The sequence below is a fragment of the Babylonia areolata genome, chromosome 16 (genome assembly GCF_041734735.1).
Source record: "Babylonia areolata isolate BAREFJ2019XMU chromosome 16, ASM4173473v1, whole genome shotgun sequence".
Lineage (NCBI taxonomy): Eukaryota > Metazoa > Mollusca > Gastropoda > Neogastropoda > Buccinidae > Babylonia > Babylonia areolata.
This window is the reverse complement of record NC_134891.1, coordinates 17,704,855-17,726,362: the sequence shown is the minus strand read 5'-3', so window position 1 is coordinate 17,726,362 and position 21,508 is coordinate 17,704,855.

The following is a 21,508-nucleotide window of genomic DNA, read 5'->3' as shown; positions in this document are numbered from 1 at the left end:
TCTCTCGAATATATGCATACATACAAACATACATACATACATACATATAAATATATATATATATATATACATTTATTTGTATGTATGCATGTATGTACACACACACACACACACATATATATATATATATATATATATATGTATATATATATATATATATATATATGCATGTATGTATATGATAAGATTATGATTATGATGATGATGACTATCATCAATTATCATCTTCGTCGTTGTCGTTATTATTGATGAACTGTTATCATTGAAATGTGAGCAATCGCCGAACTCCGAAGACATTTTCTCTCCCCCCCCCCCCCTCCCGCCCCCCGAAGGGGTTGATCAAGGGAGTTTTTGAAAAGAAAAAGGAAAAAGAACAACAACGACAAGACCAACAAAAGCTGAAAGTGGCCTGTCAAGTGCTTGTTTTTCCACCCGGCAAAACACCAAGATGGTCCTCGTGGCAGGCCACAACGGCAGTCTGGCCACGGTTCATTAATTCACTGGGAAATACAGGAGTTAGGATTAGCCTTTGGTTGGGCTTGGGCTTGGTGCAGGGAGGGAAAAGGGACAGCGAGGGGGGCGGGGGTGGGGGGGGGGGTAGTTATGTGTGCGTGTGGAGTGAGTATTGGGAGGGTTGCGGTAGGTGGGAGTGGGGTACTCGGGGGTGGGGGTGGGGTGGGTGGGGGTGTGGAGGGTAGGGAAGCAGCTCCAAATGGAGCAAGTCAGAGGGTAGAAGTGAGACAGAGTTATCCATGGTTTTCAAGGCTGCGATGGGGAGGGAGAGAGGGAGAGGGGGGGGGGGTCGTGTCGGGCTGGGGGATTCGGGGTGGGTGGGGGGTGGGGGGGGTCTAGTTTTCGTTAAAAACCAGCAACACACACACACACACATACACACATACACACACACTTTTTTGGCTGCGTTCATAGTGGACACGGACGGACTGAGGCGTGCGAAACACGGTCTTCCTCGCCCGTTCGACAGAGGGGGGTTGCGGGGGAGGGGGGGGGGGACGGGGCGGTTACGAAAAAATTTGGTTCAAGCGACATTTTCACAGAGTGATAAGAATCATTTCAGAGACCTTGTGCCCGCTTCAGGGGAGGAAATAGCGGGAGAAATGTGAGCAAATGGTGTGTTTGATTCATTTGTTATTAATTTTCTTCAACAAATCAGTTTGTTTGGCTATGAATATGAATAGGGATATCAGATCAGCTTTAAGAAAATTTGGATTCGATTTGGTGATTTCTTTTCTTCAACTAATTGCACCAACAAATCGCTCTCTCCCCTCCCTCCTCCCTCTCTCTCTCTCGTTCAGACTACTAAAAATGAATTTCTCTCTCTCTCTCTCTAATTTGTTGATGATATATATATATATATATATATATATATATATATATATATATATATATATATGATAGTCGTATCCGACTATGACCATCAGAACAGCAGAGGAGGCAACTGCTGTTCCGACTATTTGGGCTAGGATTTGATTATAGTGGAGAGTGTCTTGCCCAAGTTACACCCCCAATCTTTCGGCCAAGAGGGTTTCAGGACAGTCGGCGTTGGGATGGTTCCCAAAGGCAAACTAGGCCCCAAGGCTGCAGCACTAAGAGCCAGTGCAATTTTGCCTCCTAGTTTGAGAGTCATAGTCCTTCACAAAAGACTAAGCTGTAAATGATTTCCCATTGAATGGAGAAACCATTGATAATACAGCTCTCACTTTGCTGTTGGCCCAAATGTAAACTAATGTCAATCTGTGATGTAAGCTGAGTGTTGGGCCTGGGCTCTCTCTCTCTCTCTCTCTCTCTCTCTCTCTCTCTAATTTGTTGATGAAATAACAAACAAATTAAACACACCATTTCCGTTAGATACATGTGTGCTATTGTAACTGATGATGATTAGCAAGGGCAGATGGGAAGAATGGGCCATACCTTAAATCTTAATCCTTAAAAAAACGTTTGAGTTCTGAGTTCTCACTCTCTCACTCACTCTCTCTCGTACTCACTTACTCTCTCTCACTCACTTTCTCTCACTCTTTCTCTCTCAGTCACTCACTCTCTCTCTCTGTTTCACCCAATCACACTCTCTGTCACTCACCCACTCTCTCTCATTCTCTCTCACTTATTCTCTCTCTTTGTCTCTGTCTCTCTCTCATTCCCTCTCTCTTTGTCTCTCTGTCTCTCTCTCTCATCACGAGGATAGAGGATAGGGACCCGGAGCATCCGAACCTCGAAGGAGACCATCAACACAGCCCGTGTTGAAAGTGAAACGACGATCGCAATAACTGAGTGGTTACAGCGTTGGACTTTCAATCTCAGGGCCCCGGGTTTGAATCTCGGTAACGGCGCCTGCTGGGTAAAGGTTGGAGATTTTTTTCCGATCTCTCAGGTCAACATATATGTGCAGCAGACCTGCTTGTGCAAAAACTTGGGTAAAAACCGTCCTACGCGTAAAAGCCCACTCGTGTACACACAAATGAACGTGGGAGTTGCGGCCCACGAACGAAGAAGACGAAGAAGTCAGTGAACTGGATAGGTAATGGCTCACATCACCACCTGCTTCAAGCCACCCTGAAGGTGAACCTGAATAAAGCTCTTCAGAGACCACACAGGAAGACCACCACACAAACACGGTGCACATAACTTGAAAAAAAAAAAAAAGAAGAAGAAAAAAAAAAGTGAAAACCGCGAGGAGCCCCGGACATTCCACAAGGAGCCCAGCTGCTGGAAGTGAACACATACCCACCAGTCAAGGCTGAAATTGCTGAGGAGATGGTCATGATCTCTGTGAGCACGTCCAGATGGATCCGATCCTCCCTCCCCGTGAATGGCGAGTTATGTTTTCCGTGTTTATAGTCTGTTTTGGGCTCATCTATGTGTTTCGGATGTCTGAGTGTCAGAGTGTCTGTGTTCATGTATGTGTCCATAGTACACTTTAGTTTATTTATTTCATCTGGAAATACTTTGTCGACTCCAAATTTAGTTTAAAAATCTGACAAAATCAGTTCTTTCCAGACATTCTAATGATCACACGCGAGTCGTGGGGGCTACGCCTCTTCTTCTGTTTTGTCTTCTTCTTTTTCTTCGTACGTGGACTGCAGCTCCCACGTGTGGGGGAGGATCAGTTCTTTCCATACATCCTAATTAATAGTTGTGTTTGTTTTTTTTTGGTCATTTTAATTAGCAGGTATAATACACGTTAGCTACAAAGACGTCGCCTCTTGTGATTTCAGTTTCTTCCTGACAGCCAGTATGTCTGTGTGTATTTAGTTTAGTTTAGTTTGATGTCTTTTCACTGTTTAGTGATATTAGACGGATACAAAAGAAAAAAAAAAAAAAGAAAAAGAAGAGAGAGAGAAAAAAAGAAAGAAAAAAGAAAAAAAAAGTATGTGCGCGTAGGAGATGAGGCGTGAGATACATGAGATGACTATAGTGAGTAGTGGAAAGTTTCAGTTTCAGTTTCAGTAGCTCAAGGAGGCGTCACTGCGTTCGGACAAAACCATATACGCTACACCACATCTGCCAAGCAGATGCCTGACCAGCAGCGTAACCCAACGCGCTTAGTCAGGCCTTGAGAAAAAAAAAAAACAAAAAAACGGGGAAATAAACAATAGATAAGCTTGCACAAATAAATAAATAAATAATTATAATATAGAAAAAGGTAGCAGTTACAATACCAGTAATACTAACAAAATGATAATAATAAAACATAAATAAATAAATAAGACAACAATGGTGACAAATAAGCGAACAAATGTAAAACACGAAGACACACACTCACACATACACCCACACATGCATAACAGAAATGCACCAAACATGCAGTTTCACATATATGAAAGCACAGTCAAATGCATATAAACGTACATGAGCTCCAACACACACACACACACACACACACACACACACACGCATTACCGTGCACCTCCTCTAGCCCCCTCCTCCACACACTCATTTCAAGTCTAAGTATCGCAGCTTCCACGGCACACACACACACACACACACACACACACACACACACACACACACAATCACAGAGATGAACACTTACTTGTACAAGCACATATGAAAGCACAGTCAAATACATATAAACGCACATGAGCTCCAACACACACACACACATTACCTTGCACCTCCTCTACCCCCTCCTCCACACACTCATTTCTAGTCTACGTATCGCAGCTTCCACGGCACACACACACACACACACACACAAACACACACTCACAGAGATGAACACTTACTTGTACAAGCACACACACATACGCCCATATCTCCCACCCCCAACCCCACACACGTACATACAAAGATATATATATATATATATATATATATATATATATATATATATATATATATATACGTTCCAATATCCTGTTGCTCCCACAGTGTAGGCATGCATACACTCACATACCTCATCCTCTACCCCACCTCCCTCCGCACTCCCACCTCCCCTCACACACACACACACACACACACACACACACACACACACGTACACATATCTCTCCTGACACTTGTGTACACTTTCACTCTCGCGCATTCACAAACACACTCAAAAGCACAGACCCACACATACACACAAACACACACAGCCGCCACTGACTGGCCGCAAGAGGGATGGGAAAAGATCTCTGATGCCAAGAACGTGGCGTGTAGTGTGTTGCTCAGTCTATTGTATTTGGAAAGGCCCACAGAGACTCTGTTCCGTTTTCAAGAAATTTGCGCAATGTTGGTTTGGAAATGATGCCGATATTTGTTTGATTTGCAAAGCATCGTGCTCTACCTTTCATGTTAGACTTGCGGCCGCTCCCTCTCTCTGCTTCTATTTCTTTGAGGCGATCGATGGTGTGATGGCCTTGTACCTGTTCTTTTTGGTATTCTTTGACTTTTCTGAGGATTTCCGATTTTCCTAGATGTAGGCCGCTCGTTGGTGTTGCGTTACCAGCAAGTCTGTCAGCTCGCTCATTTCCCTTAACACCTGCATGTCCCGGGCAGTATGACCATGTGAGTTTTTTAATCTGAAAGTTGCGCATTGCGTTATGCCACTCTGGGCTTCCCATTCCGTTTTCAATTTTCTGTATGGGGTTCATTGAGTCGGTTAGAATCATGGCATGTTGGTTTCCGGGCGTATGGATGGACGATAGCCACTGGAGGGCATGTGTCACAGCTTCAACTTCCATCGTTAGGCTGGAGGTTGTGACTTTGTAGGCAGCATTCTCTTCCCAAATTGTTTTTCCATTTTGTTTCGCAGTGAATCCCCAACCAGACTGGTCTTTGGTGACTGAGCCATCTGTGTATATGATGATGTCCTCTTCTTTACTGTTTTCTTCTATAAGCAGCTTCACTTCCGCATCAGTTTTGCCCTCTGGCCATTCCCGACAATGTCTTCCTAGAGTGGGTGAAATGACTGTGTTGAATAGATGGTTGAGGTTTTCGGGGTTTTTCTCCCATTCTTTTGTTTCTTTCAGGTCTTGTAGTCGGCATACTAGCTGGATTGTGTCTTCTGCTTGCCCCATCCATGATCTTCCTCGTCCTAGACGGCTGCCTTTTGGTTCTTTGACTGCGTCATGCAGTGGGTTTTGAGGATTTTCTAATGCTTTGAAGTAGGTCTTGACCTGTTCTAACTTGTTTCTGGCCTGCACTGAAGGCAGGTCAAGCAGGTATCGCATGGTTTCTGTGGGCGTGTCTTTTGTTGTTCCAAGGATCAGCCTCATAGCTTCATTTTGGACTCTTTCTAATTTTAGGAGGTTGCTTTGAGACGGTGTTGTTAGCCCAAGTCCGTAGTCGATCACACTGAGGACGAGTGATTGGTATAGCAGGAAGAGGTGGCGTTGTTCAATTCCTTTGGTTGCCATTGCTTTTAAGACTGAAAGGCCCTTTTTGCATTTGAGAACAGTATTTTCCGTATGTTTTCTGAAGGTCAGCATCCTGTCGAAGTGTATTCCTAGGTAGCGTAGGCATTTAGTTTTCTCAATTTGAATCCCATCGAATGACACAGAAGGTGGTGATTTGCTCGCGGTTTTGTTGTTGAGGGTGCACAGCAACGTTTGGGCTTTCGCTGGATTGATGGAAGATCCTGTGTCTTTGCACCATTGAGCAATATTGTTTAGTTGTTTCTGGACGGCTTCAGTTCTTTCCTGAGCATTTTTCGAAGTTTTGAAGACCAGGCCGTCATCCGCAAGGGTAAGCACCCGAGCAATTCCATTGTTGTTTAAGTCTGCAAGGCCCTTCGTGTAGACATTGTAGAGGACAGGAGAGAGCGGAGACCCTTGTGGCAGTCCCATGGATAGTTTAGAAGGTGCAGACATCCAATCTCCGAGGCGTAGGACGACGGTTTTTTCCTGAAGCGCTGCTGCTATCCATCTTGTCAGTATCAAACTTACTCCATACCTTAGTAGCAGCTCCATGAGGTGCGCAAACTGGACTTTATTGTAGGCATCTTCAAGGTCAATTGCTACTGCTAGTGTTTCTTCTTTTCTTTGAAATCCTTCATACACCTCATATGCAAAAGCAGCTGCATTTTCCCATGTGGACTTACCTGTTCTGTAACCACCTTGATTTGAAGGGAGAATGTGCCTGTGTTCAAGATCCCTTGCAAGTTTCCTGGCTATCATGCGTTCCATGAGCTTTCCAACAATGTTTTGCATGGTTAGGATCCGGTAGCCGCTTACCTGACGATGGTCCTTTCCTGGTTTTGGTATGGGTTTTAAGAAGCTGTGTGTCCAGTCCTCCGGCACCTGTCCATTTTGGAAACTGTTTTGATATAGATTGAAAAGTTTGCTTCTGTCTTCTTCCGATAGCTCCTTGATGTCTGAGTAACGAACTTTGTCTGGGCCAGGAGCCGATTCTTTCTTGCATTTAGCTATTGCCTCGTTTAGATCATCCATTGTCAAGTCATCATCAGGTCCAGTCTGCATAAGGGTTTGGTTTAACTCCTCAACATATTTCTTTTTCTCATCTAAGTTTCTTTGATCACTCTGTTGTATGAAACGTTTGAGCAAGGCAGATCCTTTTGTAGTGGAAAACAAAGAGCTACGAAGAACTGCAGTGACGAACAGTGAATTATAACATAAATTACAACAGTGAGTTAAACATCTGCATAGCAGTAAAAAAAAAAATAATAATAATAATAATAAAAAAATTAAATAAAAAAAATAAATAAATAAAAGCATGCTGACAAAAACGTGATCAATCGGCAAAGGTAAATACCAACTGGACTTTGAATCAAGCATTCGGAAATTTTTTGAAGGAATGAATATTTATTCAAAACATTTCCTAAGGATAAATATGTGTTTGGTGGAAACTGGTCGGCTAGTTTTTGAAAGAACAGTTGTCTTGTTTTTGGACACTGGACAAGTATGTGGTAGACACTGACTTCTTTTCCGCACAGACACCTATATTTTTGCAAAATTTAGCTCGATGGGCATTCAAACGGAATCGACGAATTAAACTTCTAACTGGTCTCTTGACTGGGAGACAGATAAATTGGGGCTGCTTGCTGTTAACTGTCTTCATACAGTGACGGTAATACTGGCAGTCTAAATCTTCTAGCCTATGTTCATGTCGATCACTTGACACTTTTTCTATACACCTATAACATTCTTGTAGATCTAATGGAATCCTGAGGAGGATTGAGCCTTCGCTGTTTCGCGCTGCCTTTCTGGCAGCCTGATCTGCCCTCTCATTTGCAAAAAATCCACAGTGATAAGGCACCCAAATGAAAGTTACATGGAATATGGATACCTTTGATCGACAATTGATGTACAATGTGTTTTATTTCTGTGATCATCTTAAGGCATGGTTTTTAATTTGCAGATCTAAGTGCATTAATTTAACGCCGATTTTGAATCTACGCAAGGTAGGATTTGACTATCCTTTTCATGAAAATCCAGAATGTAGTTTATGGCCATAAGTATGGCGACGAGCTCAGCAGAAAACATAGAAAGATGTTGACCCAGGTGGTACATTTTCTCACGGTTCAATTCCGGTATCACAAAAGCTGCTCCCGCTCTGCCATCATCAAGAACCGAACCAGCTGCATAGATTTTAAGATTTATATATTCATTTCCTATATGAGAGCATTAGGAGCTCTTTAGTATATTCGGTGAATCTTTTTCTTCTTTTTTTGTGTGCAGATTTGTGTAGTGCATATCAAAGTTTGGTTTTCTCAGTTCCCAGGATGGTATGGTTGAGAATGACGGTTTAACAGCAATATTTTAAAAATCAGCTTCTGAATCGAAGACGATATCTTCAGTAAATGTATTGACAGGCTTTAGGGACTGGATTGTTCTGGCCCTTTTTGCAAACTCTTTAATTTTTAGTGTACTTCATTTTTGGAGAAAGTACATACACCGAACTTCTTAAAACAAATTTTTGTGGCAGATACTTTTCCGTGTTCATCAAGGAGAAATACACCCGTTTCTCTATAAGTCCCTGAGACTGATGTGTGTGCATGATGGTACTCCCAGAGCGAGTTTATAGGCTTTGCAATCTATACATTGTAACTTTTTTTTTTTTTAATAGGTATTGTAGTGTACTGAAGAACGCCTCCTGGGCATATGTCAACTTTGAACGTACAAGAGCGGTTGATAAAGATATGGACGCTTTGACATCCTGTCCCCAATGTTGTTTGCTAACAACTTAGAGAAAATTCTGACTTTTTCTCTTTGTTTATCAAATACTCGATGTGGTGCTTCCAGGTAAGTTTGGATGTTAGATTAACTCCCAGAAATTTGACAGTATGATTTATGACAATACCATCTAGAGTGAATACAGGGAGTTTTTTGGGATCATATCCCGAATTAAAAAGCATAATGCTCGTTTTTTTCTAATGATAGGGTTAGTCCATATTTAATCATGAATATTCTAATTTGATCAATTTCGCGCTGGTAAAATTTCTTTGTATAGTTCAATACCCTGGTTGGAGTCACCTTCATCCACAAACAGATATCATCAGCGAACTGCGATAACGTCGTTTCTTTTGATGTTTTCGGTAGATCTGCTATCAATATATTAAACAACATAGGTGCAATAAGTGATCTTTGAGGCAAGCCCATTTTAAGTGGTCGCGAGCTTTAATATGTGTTTCCTACTCTTATTTCTATTTGTTTGTTTGATAAAAAGTCCTTAATATAATTGTACATATGACCAGTTATACCAATTGTTTTAATCTTGTACAGAAGTCGACTATGCCATACTTGTTCATAAGCTTTTTTAACATTAAAAAACATTGAAACCACGCACAAAAAAGCAAAACAAAATCACAGATAAATATTGAACAAGAGATTGAATCACTCCTGCACGCCATGACGTTTTTGGTAGCAGTTAGACAAATTTCCCAAACGGTCCCACAAGTTTGTCTGTAGTATTAGCTGACTGGGTATAATAATATTTGGAAGGTATTTTTGAATTTTCTGTATGAATTCTATTCTAATTTCTTTGTATAATTCGCAATCATCTAAGAAATGATATTCATCCTATATTGTCTGACATTGTAAACATAGTCTCCTTTCTTTTGGGATGTTGAAATATCTGCCTTTTTCAATTGCTAAATCATGACAGAATATTCTTAATTTGCACAATGATTGTTTTGTTTTGTTTTTTGTTGTTTTTTTTAATTATAATTAAGATATCTTTCAAGCAAATAAGGTTCGGTTCTATATTCATGAGTAATTTTATTATAAAATAGTAGTTTATTTTCAGATTTCTTTCTCTTCCAGAATAAAACTTATCCACATTCTGTTTTATTCATTATAACGTGGCTAAGTCTATGAATATTGAATGTTGACCGATTATTCCAAACGTGTCTTAAACCAAGATTCTGTAATATCATTTCAACGAAATTAATCCGTGTTCGCTGTTTTGTTTCCTTTGTAAGCATGTCGTCATACACAATTTTGATATGCGAATTTGCTCGTGCCTGTATTATGTTAAACCAAAATTTTATTAATTGGCAAATCAATTTCAAATTTAAGAGGTATTTATCTAGTTCACCAAGTATTGCTGAATTTGTGGCTTTTTGTGGACTCCCAATATTTGTTTAAAAAGTTTAAATGAACATGCTCATGAGGAAATTTGTTCATGAGGCAATGGTCATATTGTTTGTCAAAGGTAAAAGTATCATCTGCTTTTTCACAAGTGGGGAACCATATTTCTGTTCCATACGTTAGTGTTGGTGAAACGAGACTATCAAATAATTTTGATATCATATGTATGCTTATGTTTTCATTCTTGAAAGATCTTATAAGAATATAAGAAGTTTTATTACCTTATGGCTAAGGGCAAGGGCTACGCCTGACAGGCAGCATAGTCCCAGCTCTCATTTCTTTCGTCAGTTGTGTTGGAATGTGATTGTGCGTTGACGTAAAAGTTGTGTATGTACTTTATGATGGAGTGGAGTATACATTGGTGCTTGTTTTGTGCGATTCTGCCACCGGAACTTCAAGTTATTTGGACATGTTTTCTGTGTAACCTGGCAAGTATTCTTGCTTGTCAGAGCACGCCATTTCTTCACCATCCCCTTTCGCACGCGCAGCCCGCTCCGCGTGTTCCTGAAGCTGACCTCTACCACAGGCCCTTGCTTAATGCTCATTCTCCCCGTGTGTCTTACACACGGGACCAGCTCCTGTCCGTGCCTCCTGCAGCACTTGACCCTTCTGTCATCGACGCCATCAGAGGTGTGGGTATAGGTTGTCACCTCCCCCGTGTTCGCACTCATCGTGCAGGACGTCGCAAGCAGAGGAAGATAGCTGTTGTGTGTGGTACTGGACGTGTAACTTCCACTGACCACCCTGTTAAATGCATCAACTTTGATAACCATATTCGTGTACCTCTGTCCTGCTTTCCCTCCCACCGCTCAACTCAAATTTCTCTAGGTCTGTTCAACGCCCAGTCAGTTGGTCCTCGCCTCAAACGCTCAGCGATCAACGAACATCTGCTCTCAATCAGCCTCGACATCCTGTGTATCACAGAAACTTGGCTTCGCAGTACTGGGGATGAAGCTAAATGTCGAGATCTCGCTCCCCCTGGCTACACTACCACCTCCTTCCCTCGTGTTACAACAACTTGCGGGGGAGGAATCGCCTTCGTTGTGTCAGACAGGCTGCTCCCACACACAACGTACACATCTGCCTTTCCCTTCAACCATGCCTCATTCGAACTGGCCCAGCTTTCACTGTCGCTGCCACATTCCCACCTCAATGTGTTCTGCCTCTACCGTCCGCCACCAAACAAGAAAAATAAACTCTCTGATACGATGTTCATAGAACAGTTTCCGGACTTCTTAGAATACGCTAATAGTTTACCAGGCTCTCTACTTATTGTTGGTGACTTTAATTTTCATTTTGATTCACCCACACAGTTTTATACCTCTAAATTACTTGAAATTGTCAGTTTGTTCGATCTTAACCAGTCTGTAACCGAGCCTACACACAATCGTGGTCACATCGTCGATTGGGTGTTGCACAGAAATGAGGACTGCCTCCTGAAGTCTACCACCGTCGATCACACCCTGTCCTCCGACCATCACAGTGTGACGTGTCAACTGAACCTCACCAAACCTCCCACGCCCCGTGTGTATAGGGAGGTGCGCACACTGACCTCAATTGACTTAGACTTACTTAAAGCTGACCTGCTGACTAATATCCCTTTTGAGCCGACTGCTGACCAGCTATCCACTGTCCTACGCGCTGCACTCGACAGGCACGCCCCGTCGACTCGGCGCCTGATCTCCAATCGTCCCCCGTCGCCTTGGTACAACACCGTGGGACCAGAGCTGTTGGAGGCCAAGCGGGAGAGAAGAAGAGCTGAGAGGCACTGGCGCGCCACTAGTTTGACCATCAGTAGGGACATTTTTCAGACAGCCAGGAATAATGTAACAAACATTGTTGACAGGGCAAAGTCAAAGTTCTACTCTTCTAAAATACTTGCATGCACCACAGCCAAACAGCTTTTCAACGCTACGAACAATCTACTAGGTAAAATGAAAAACACTCCTCTCCCTACAACATTTTCGGCGCAGGAACTCCCTCAAAAGTTTTCTGACTTCTTCACCGGCAAAATATCATGCATTCGTGAGAAGCTTGACTCTGTTGTGTCTCCTTCTTCACCCGTTCAAGAACGCGTGTACAGTGGTCCTGTTTTACATTGTTTCCAACCGGTAACTGAAGATTTTGTGAAGAAAGTGTGTCTGAGCGCTTGTCCGAAATCCTGTGAGCTTGACCCTGTCCCGTCTTCTTTGTTGGTTGAATGTATTGATGTTCTACTGCCACATATTACTCATGTCATCAATTCTTCCTTGCTGTCTGGTTGTTTCCCTGAAAGCTTCAAGTCTGCTATTGTACGTCCACTCATCAAGAAACCATCTTTGGATCATAATTGCTTGAAAAATTATCGACCTGTCTCTAATCTGTCATTTTTATCAAAACTGCTAGAAAAGATCATATCGTCTCAGCTCTTAGCTCATCTGGAGCAGAATGGCTTACTTAATTCCCACCAGTCAGCTTATAGACGTGGTCATAGTTGCGAAACAGCCCTTCTTAGAATAGTGAATGATTTGCTTTCGGGATTTGATGAGGATAAGATATCTGTTCTCGCTCTCTTAGATTTGTCAGCAGCTTTTGACACTATCGACCACTCTATCCTCTTGAACAGACTTAAAACTTCCTTTGGTATTCGTGACACTGCACTAGCATGGATCACGTCTTACCTGTCAGATCGTACACAGAAAGTGTGTGTAAATGGTACATACTCTAGAATATCTGCCTTGAAATATGGTGTCCCACAAGGGTCCGTCCTAGGTCCTGTTCTTTTCGTGCTGTATGCGGCTCCTGTGTCGGATGTCATCAGTCATCATGCGATGTCGCATGAGAGCTTTGCTGATGACACACAACTTTATCAGTCGGCTTCCATAGCTGAATTTGATGCACTGGTGACTCAAACACAGGAGTGCATTGCTGGCCTAAAGGACTGGATGACTCTCAACAAGCTGCAATTAAATGATGATAAGACTGAATTGATGATAACCTGTCCAAAGAAGTTTCGTCAACATCCTTCCTTTCCTGACTCTGTTCTGATCAATAGCACACCTGTTTCACTTTCTCCCTCTGTTCGCAGTCTTGGTGTAATCCTGGACCAGTCTCTTTCCTTCCAACAGCACATTTCGAATATCTGTAAAGTTGCCTATTTGGAACTGCGTAGAATCAGCTCTATCCGCCACTATCTCTCAACCGATGCAACCAAGACACTTGTATGCTCTCTGGTTCTCTCAAGATTGGATTACTGCAACTCTCTTTTGGCCGGCCTTCCCAAATACCTGTTAGACAGACTCCAACGAATTCAGAATAACGCTGCCAGACTCATTTGCAGAGCTTCTAAATTTGACCATGTTTCTCCTCTCCTTCAGTCTCTCCACTGGTTGCCTGTTTCTGATCGAATAGACTATAAGCTATCCACTCTGACCTTTTCTGCAGTCAACGGATCTGGCCCCAAGTATCTTTCTGAACTCATCCATATCTATACCCCGTCTCGCCAGCTCCGTTCTTCCTCTGATACTCGACTTCTCAGGATACCTCACGTCAGAAGTAAGACCTATGGACACAGATCGTTTTCTTTTCAATCGCCAAAGACGTGGAACAAGCTCCCTGATAACCTCCGTCACTCTGATTCCCTCGCATCTTTTAAATCTCGTCTCAAAACTCACCTTTTCCCTCAGCAATAAGTTCAATTGTGGCAGGTCCACAACTACATGCATGTATATGAATGTGTATTGTGTGTGCGTGTGTTTATGTAAGTTTGTGCCTGCCTATGTGTGCGTATTTGTTAGGGTAGCTGTTAGATACACATGTATGTTAAAATGTATGTATGCAGTGTGTGTGTGTGTGCGTGCGTGCGTGTGTGTGTGCGCGTACGTGCGTGCGTGCGTGTGTGTGTGTGTGTGTGGTCACATTTTGGTGTGTGTATGTAACATAGATATAATGTTTTATGTTATCAAAAGCGTTTTTGTAAAGCACCTAGAGCAGATTTCTGGATAGTGTGCTATATAAGTATCCATTATTATTATTATTATTTTGCCAGATGTTCCGTAGCCTTTTCAAAATTGCCTGATTTATGGAATATTATTCCCAGGTATTTATATTGTTCAGTTGTTTCTGTAACTTCTGTTCCACGTTTAAAAGATATTTGAGCTCGTGGTTATGATCTTGAAAATATGACGACTTTTGTTTTGCTGCTATTGATCTGAATACCCCATTGTTTACAATATAAATGTAACTGGTTTGGTTTCAGCTGTTGGCCATATTTAGATTTTGAAAGTAATACTAAGTCATAAGCATATAAAAGACAAAGAGATACTTTTGTTTTGAGAATGACTAACTTCGCGAATCGGTATCCTGGAGCCAATCAACAATATCATTTATAAATATATTAAATAATGTGGGACTCAGTGTATTTCCCTATAGTACTCCTCTTCGAACATAGATTGAAGGGGAGAATCCATTTCCATTACGGATGGAGACTTTTGTGTCTGTATACATACTATATATATATATATATATATATATATATATACACACACACACACAGAGAGAGAGAGAGAGAGAGAGAGAGAGAGAGAGAGAGAATCAGCTCAAAATGGTTCTTCCCTGAAACGACTTATACAGAAAAACTGCGAAGTTCTTGATAACACATTCATTTCTGCAAGACATTAACAATGTTAGTCTGAAAAAGGTTGGTCTGCTATAATACTTTGAAGGGATTAAGGAGAAAGAGAGAGACAGGGGTTGACCCCCCCCTCCTCCCTCAACACACACACACACACACAGAGGGAGAGAGAGAGGCTGTAAAGTTTGAGGTCATTTCAACATGAACAGATCGCCAAGTTTCCGTCCCTCTCTCACATTCCCTCTCTTTCATGACAAGCACTTGAAAAGGAAACTGCATCATAGAATTTATTCCTATCAAAATGGTACATTGTATTTCCTCTTCTTTGTAAATAACTTCAATAATAAACCTTCTTTGTAAGAACAGAAAAAAAAATCTTTCCCCCCCAAAATGTACATCAAAATCTGTATGGGTTGTAAAGGCAACCGGTTTTACAAAGAAAAAATAAACCACCTTGCAGTATCACAGCAACTATTTCCTACTTTTACAGAGGAAAGACAATTATAGCACGGAAACAAAAATGAAGACTGATGCGTGAATGGGGAAGAAAAATGAAGACTGGAAGTGCGCGATACGATTTTTTTTTTTTTTTTACCTTGACAGAGAGAGAGAGAGAGAGAGAGAGAGGTGGGGCGGAGGAGTGGGCGTGGGGAGAGGATTACAAAGGGGGAATATACTTTTTTTTAAAATAAAATAAAAAAATAAAAAACCCAAAAAACACCGAAATATATATTGCTCAAAAGAATATATACAGGGGAGGGAGAAATGTCAGATGGGAGGGATGGGGTGTGTGTGGGAGGGGGTTGGGGGGGAAGGTGGGGAAGGAGTGGGTGGGTGGGTGGACTGCGCGTGCACAGTACATCTTATGCGACTTGACTCGCACTTGACTTGACGAGGCAGAAACAATTTTGGTTTCATCGCGCTGTGAACCTGCGCTCCACCCGTCTCATTGCCAGCCTCTGTGACACTGACACCCGCCGGTGCAGGATTGACTCTGTCGAGGATCCTCCAAGCAACACCTACGGACCCCATGAAGGGAAACCGCAGGCGTAATTTTGTTTTTGGTCTCATTGTGTGAAAGAAAGTAAACAGAAATTTAATGTTCACAAAAGCGAACCGACAGATGCCGTGAGAATGACAGAATGTGGGGGTAGGGTGGGAGGAAGAATTAGGCAAACGGGTCTCGGGGGAAATGAGAAAGGGAGCGCATAGGGCAGTGAAGGGGAGGGAATCTACTTGCTTCGAAAAAAATGGGAGACTGCAAAAAAACAACAAAAAAGCAACCCATGTTGGTGTCCCCCAAAGGCATAATAAAACAAGCGTTAAAGGCTGTGCGTGCAAGTTGCATGTATGAAAGAAACGGTAACGGTAAACCGCGAAAGAAACCAATTCAGTACACACTCACACAGGGAAGACAATATTTACATCCTACATCGTCACATTCAAGTCTTCAGCTTCAAAGGATACTGCTAGGTTTCAGAAAAAGAAATAAATATCCCCTTCTGTTTGGAGTCAGTGGTGGTACGATTTTGATTACTTGAACTAAAAACAGTGTTGATGTGTTGCTGCTTTTTGTATGCTTTAAATGTGCAATACTGCATGTAAAACGTCGAGTTTACAATCAGACCTTCTCTTGCTAGCTTGTCACCCACAAGACACGTTTTCCTTGTGTTTGTTGGTTTTTATGAGGGTATTCAAGTGATTTGACTGACTGATTGAAACCATTTTCCTTTTAGCAGAAAATGTGTTTGTGCCACTGGAGTGGCTTTCCAGTACTGTGGCACGGGTTAATGCGCAAGCCTATCCAATATGTTCCAGACTCTCATTTCCACTGACTTTTTTCTACCACCACCTTTTCAATTCTCAGCAATAGCCTAATGGTTTTTGTAATGAATGGAAGTCTTTTTAGAAGCAAAAAGAATTTCATTTATCCAGGACGGTCAATATTGTTGGCAAAATATCTGTTGACGACCTGTGTAAAAAATGTAAAATTGGATTTTCCATTGCTGTGTTGTTGTTGTTGTTTTTTTGTTTGTTTGTTTTTTCCATAATTACAACTTGGTTTGATTCATTATTGCAACAGATTTGTGTGCGTTTGTGTGTGTGTGCGTGTGTTGTTGTTGGTGGTTGTTATCGTTACTATCTGACAGGATGGAAGGTGCGGATGGTTGGGTGAGGGTTTTTTCTTCTTTTTTTTTTTTTACATACTGAAGACTTTCATTATGCGAGTCATTTTGCATACATGCTCCGGCTGCTTCCTGCCCACTTATAATCCTTACAGCATGCATGCGTGTGTACGTGTATGTGCTTGTAGGTTTGTTTTTCTTTTCATTGTGATTTTTAATCAACTCTCACTTCCACACAACAAAGCCGTTCTCGTGAGTCCAGGGACAAAGCGGGATGTTGTCATCGGCATCGGTGACGCACATGGCGGTTACGTCACTGCGAGGTGTTCAGCAACACCAGCATCAACAAGCAGAGGAAGAGGGTGGAAAGGGCGGCAGTCTGTGCGCATGCCCCGTCATCATCCCCTGTCAGGACATCGTCATACTGACATCATTTCAAGCCGTCGGGACACTGTCATACACTTCATTTCAAGCCGTCAGGACATTGTTGTACACATCATTTCATGCCGTCAGGATATTGTTGTACACATCATTTCATGCGTCAGGACATTGTTGTACACATCATTTCATTTCATGCCGTCAGGACATTGTTGTACACATCATTTCATGCCGTCAGGACATTGTCGTACACATCATTTCATTTCATGCCATCAGGACATTGTCGTACACATCATTTCATGCCGTCAGGACATTGTCGTACACATCATTTCATGCCGTCAGGACATTGTTGTACACATCATTTCATTTCATGCCATCAGGACATTGTCGTACACATCATTTCATGCCGTCAGGACATTGTCGTACACATCATTTCATGCCGTCAGGACATTGTTGTACACATCATTTCATTTCATGCCGTCAGGACATTGTTGTACACATCATTTCATGCCGTCAGGACATTGTCGTACACATCATTTCATGCCGTCAGGACATTGTCGTACACATCATTTCATTTCATGTTCATGCCATCAGGACATTGTCGTACAGATCATTTCATGCCGTCAGGACATTGTCGTACACATCATTTCATGCCGTCAGGACATTGTTGTACACATCATTTCATTTCATGCCATCAGGACATTGTTGTACACATCATTTCATTTCATGCCGTCAGGACATTGTTGTACACATCATTTCTTTTCATGCCGTCAGGACATTGTTGTACACATCATTTCATGCCGTCGGGACATTGTTGTACACATCATTTCATTTCATGCCGTCAGGACATTGTTGTACACATCATTTCATTTCATGCCGTCAGGACATTGTCGTACACATCATTTCATTTCATGCCGTCAGGACATTGTTGTACACATTATTTCATGCCGTCAGGACATTGTCGTACACATCATTTCATGCCATCAGGACACTGTTGTATACATCATTTCGAGCCGTCAGGACATTGTCATACACATCATTTGAAGTCGTCAGGACATTGTCGTACACATCATTTCATGACATCAGGACACTGTCGTACACAATTTCAAGTCATCCATGGAATGTACAGTTTGCCGTCCAGCCCAGCCAACCGATCAGGCTGAAAGTGCGTCACTGCATGGTCAGGCTGAAAATGCGTCAAGAACTCCAAAGCTGGTAACAAGCACTCCTCCCAACCAACACCCCCCTCTCCCTTCCACACACACCCTCTTGGCCATCACGTTCACAAACACAAGTTTGCCACACAAGTTTGCCACGACTTTCTGTTGGCTGACGGACCAGCGGACACTGTTAAACAGATGCTACTGATTAAAGGGGACACACGAAGTGAAATAGCATCATGCTTTAGTCAAAAAAACCTGGCAAATAAGTGAGTAATCACAGAACTATACATTAAAATGGACATACCCGCGCACTGAAACAATCGTATTGATTGAAAATATGAACCTATCAGCTTGGCGCAGCCATATTGAGCTTTGCTCTCTAGAAAGGAAACAGAAAGAGGTTTAATGTGACGTCACAACAAGAGTGCCCAGAATTAACTTCCAGGATTGCTTGGTTTGGAACAACTGTAGGAAACAACGTATGTTGTGTGATTCAAACTGTAGGCCCATCACGTTCATCGTTTTTCAAAGGTGCGACAGTCAAGCCATTGCCTCTACAACATATGCTTTCTTCGGGCACGACGTGTGTGTGTGTGTGTGTGTGTGTGTGTGTGTGTGTGTGTGTGTGTGCGCGCGCGCGCGCGTCGTGTGTGTGTGTGTGTGTGTGTGTATACACACACACACACGGAGTTGGCAAACGCGCAGTTCCCACACGGACACTCAAACCTTGTGTTGTTGGCGCTTCAGCCGCTTGTTTTAACTCTTCTTCTGTAAACTTGGGTTCTTCTTCTTCGTTCGTGTGCTGCAAATCCCACGTTTCACTCGTATGTACACGAGTGAGCTTTCACGTGTACGACCGTTTTTACCCAGCCATGTCGGCTATACTTCGATTTCGAGGGTGTGCATGCTGGGTATGTTCTTGTTTCCATTACCCACCGAACGCTGACATGGATTACAGAATGTTTAATGTGCGTATCTGATCTTCTGCTTGCGTATACACACGAAGGGGGTTCAGGCACTAGCAGGTCTGCACATAATTATGCTGACCTGGGAAATCTGAAAAATCTTCACCTTTTACCCGCCAGGCGCCGTTACCGAGATTCGAACCCGGGACCCTCAGATTTAAAGTCCAACGCTCTAACCACTCGGCTATTGCGCCCGTGATACACACACACACACACACACACACACACACCAATTTCAAACTCGTTATTCATTTCAGCATGATGGAACACAGTACCGAAAAAGTCGCACACCCAGCAGTAGTACATACAACTGCCACTTACCCAACAGTTGTTTGATAGTCGTGTTAATTAATGAACGCAATGTACGATGATCTTCAAACTGGCTTTAAAAAAATTATTATTGTTATTATTATTTTTAATTTACAGGGTGTAAGAGGAAGAGGGGATTGAAAGTTATACTCGTATAGTATAAAGTCAATGGTTTCGGATCTGCAAGTTAGATGCATAGCCAAACAAACCAAAATGCCGCTCCACAACCATCTTCCCCTCCCTCATTCTCCTTTCATTCACACAGAAACACCCCTCCCCCTTTTTAATTAAATATTGTGCACCCCAATGTCAGATACATATAAAACTGAAAAGTTCACACCCGCACACAAATTCTCTCTCACACATCCAAACACCGAAGCAGTCTGAAAGCAACTAGACACATTTATCGTCTTTCAACGTCATAATACAAACTAAAGCTAATGTCGTCCCTTTTGAGAGAGCGAGACTGATATCAACAAAGAGAGAGGGGGGGGGGGGAGCAGGACAATGACAAATATTTTAATTGTGAAGGCGATCGACCCATACACAAATTTACGTACATAGCCAGACACACACAACGTAAATAGGTGTTCGCAGAGAAGAGGGGAGGGGGGGAGCGAGAGAGAGAGAGAGCGAGCAACAGTAAGGAAGCGGGAGAGAGAGAGGGAAAGGGAGAGAGATCGATCTGTTGTGGACGCAGACTGCTGAGGCGCTCGGCAAACAGAACGCACAACAGCCCACGGGCACCACTTTTCTACTCACCATTACCTGGCATCATCATCGTTGTTGTCGGCATTTTTTCTGATGAAAACAAATGAGCAAGTGCACGTCTGTAAATCTGGACATTCACGTCAGTGGTCAGTCGGTCGTAAAAAATAACAACAAAGAACAACGAACGTGTGTGTGTGTGTGTGTGTGCGCGCGCGCGCGCGCGCGTGCACGTGTGTGTTCGTGAGAGCTGGAAAGAGAAGTGTGAAAGTCAGAGAATATATTTCTTATCAAAATGGAAATAGTTGCAAGATGACATGGCTGTTTAGTCATGTTATATTTATGTAGCCAATGCCATAACCTTCATAACCCAGTGATGTTTGTATTCTCCATTCACCATGTGTGTGTGTGTGTGTGTGTGTGTGTGTGTGTGCGCGTGTGCATGTGTGTGTGTGTATGTGAGAGAGAGAGAGAGAGAGGGGAGAGAGAGAGGGAGGGAGGGAGAGAGTGAGAGAGAGGCAGAGAGAGAGGGGGGGAGGGAGAGGTAGAGAGAGAGAGGTAGAGAGAGAGAGAGGTAGAAAGAGAGAGAGGGGGAGAGATACGGATACGGATGTTTTATTCAATATAGGCCATGGCCCCTCATGCAGGGGTGGTGTAAACAAACATTACAGAGGTAATATATTCAGATATGTAACATAACAGAGTTGTAACCTGAAAATGAGGAAAACAGTCATTATCTGCATTTAGTCTTATTAACAAATAATAACAAAAAAGCGGAAAACTAGCACACACTCAACTGCATATTGTATTTCCAATCTTTAAGGCTTTTTTCAAGTAAATTGCTAGCTGTTTATTAAAGTGTTCCTTAGTGAGACATAAGCAAATACAGTCTGAACAAGGAGGGTTGCCTATGAAATTTTGAAGGTATCAGTTGATTTCTGAGATCACTTAACACAGGACAACAAAGTACAAAGTGGAGAGAGGGTGAGAGAGAGAGGGAGAGAGGTAGAGAGAAGGAGAGGTAGAGAGAGGGAGAGAGAGAGGGGGAGAGGCAGAGAGAGAAGGGGAGAGTGAGGGAGAGGTAGAGAGAGAGGGGGGGAGAGAGAGGGAGAGAGAGGGGGGGAGAGAGAGAGGGAGAGAGACAGAGGTAGAGAGAGAGAGGGCAAGAGGTAGAGAGAGAGGGGGGAGAGAGAGGGGGAGA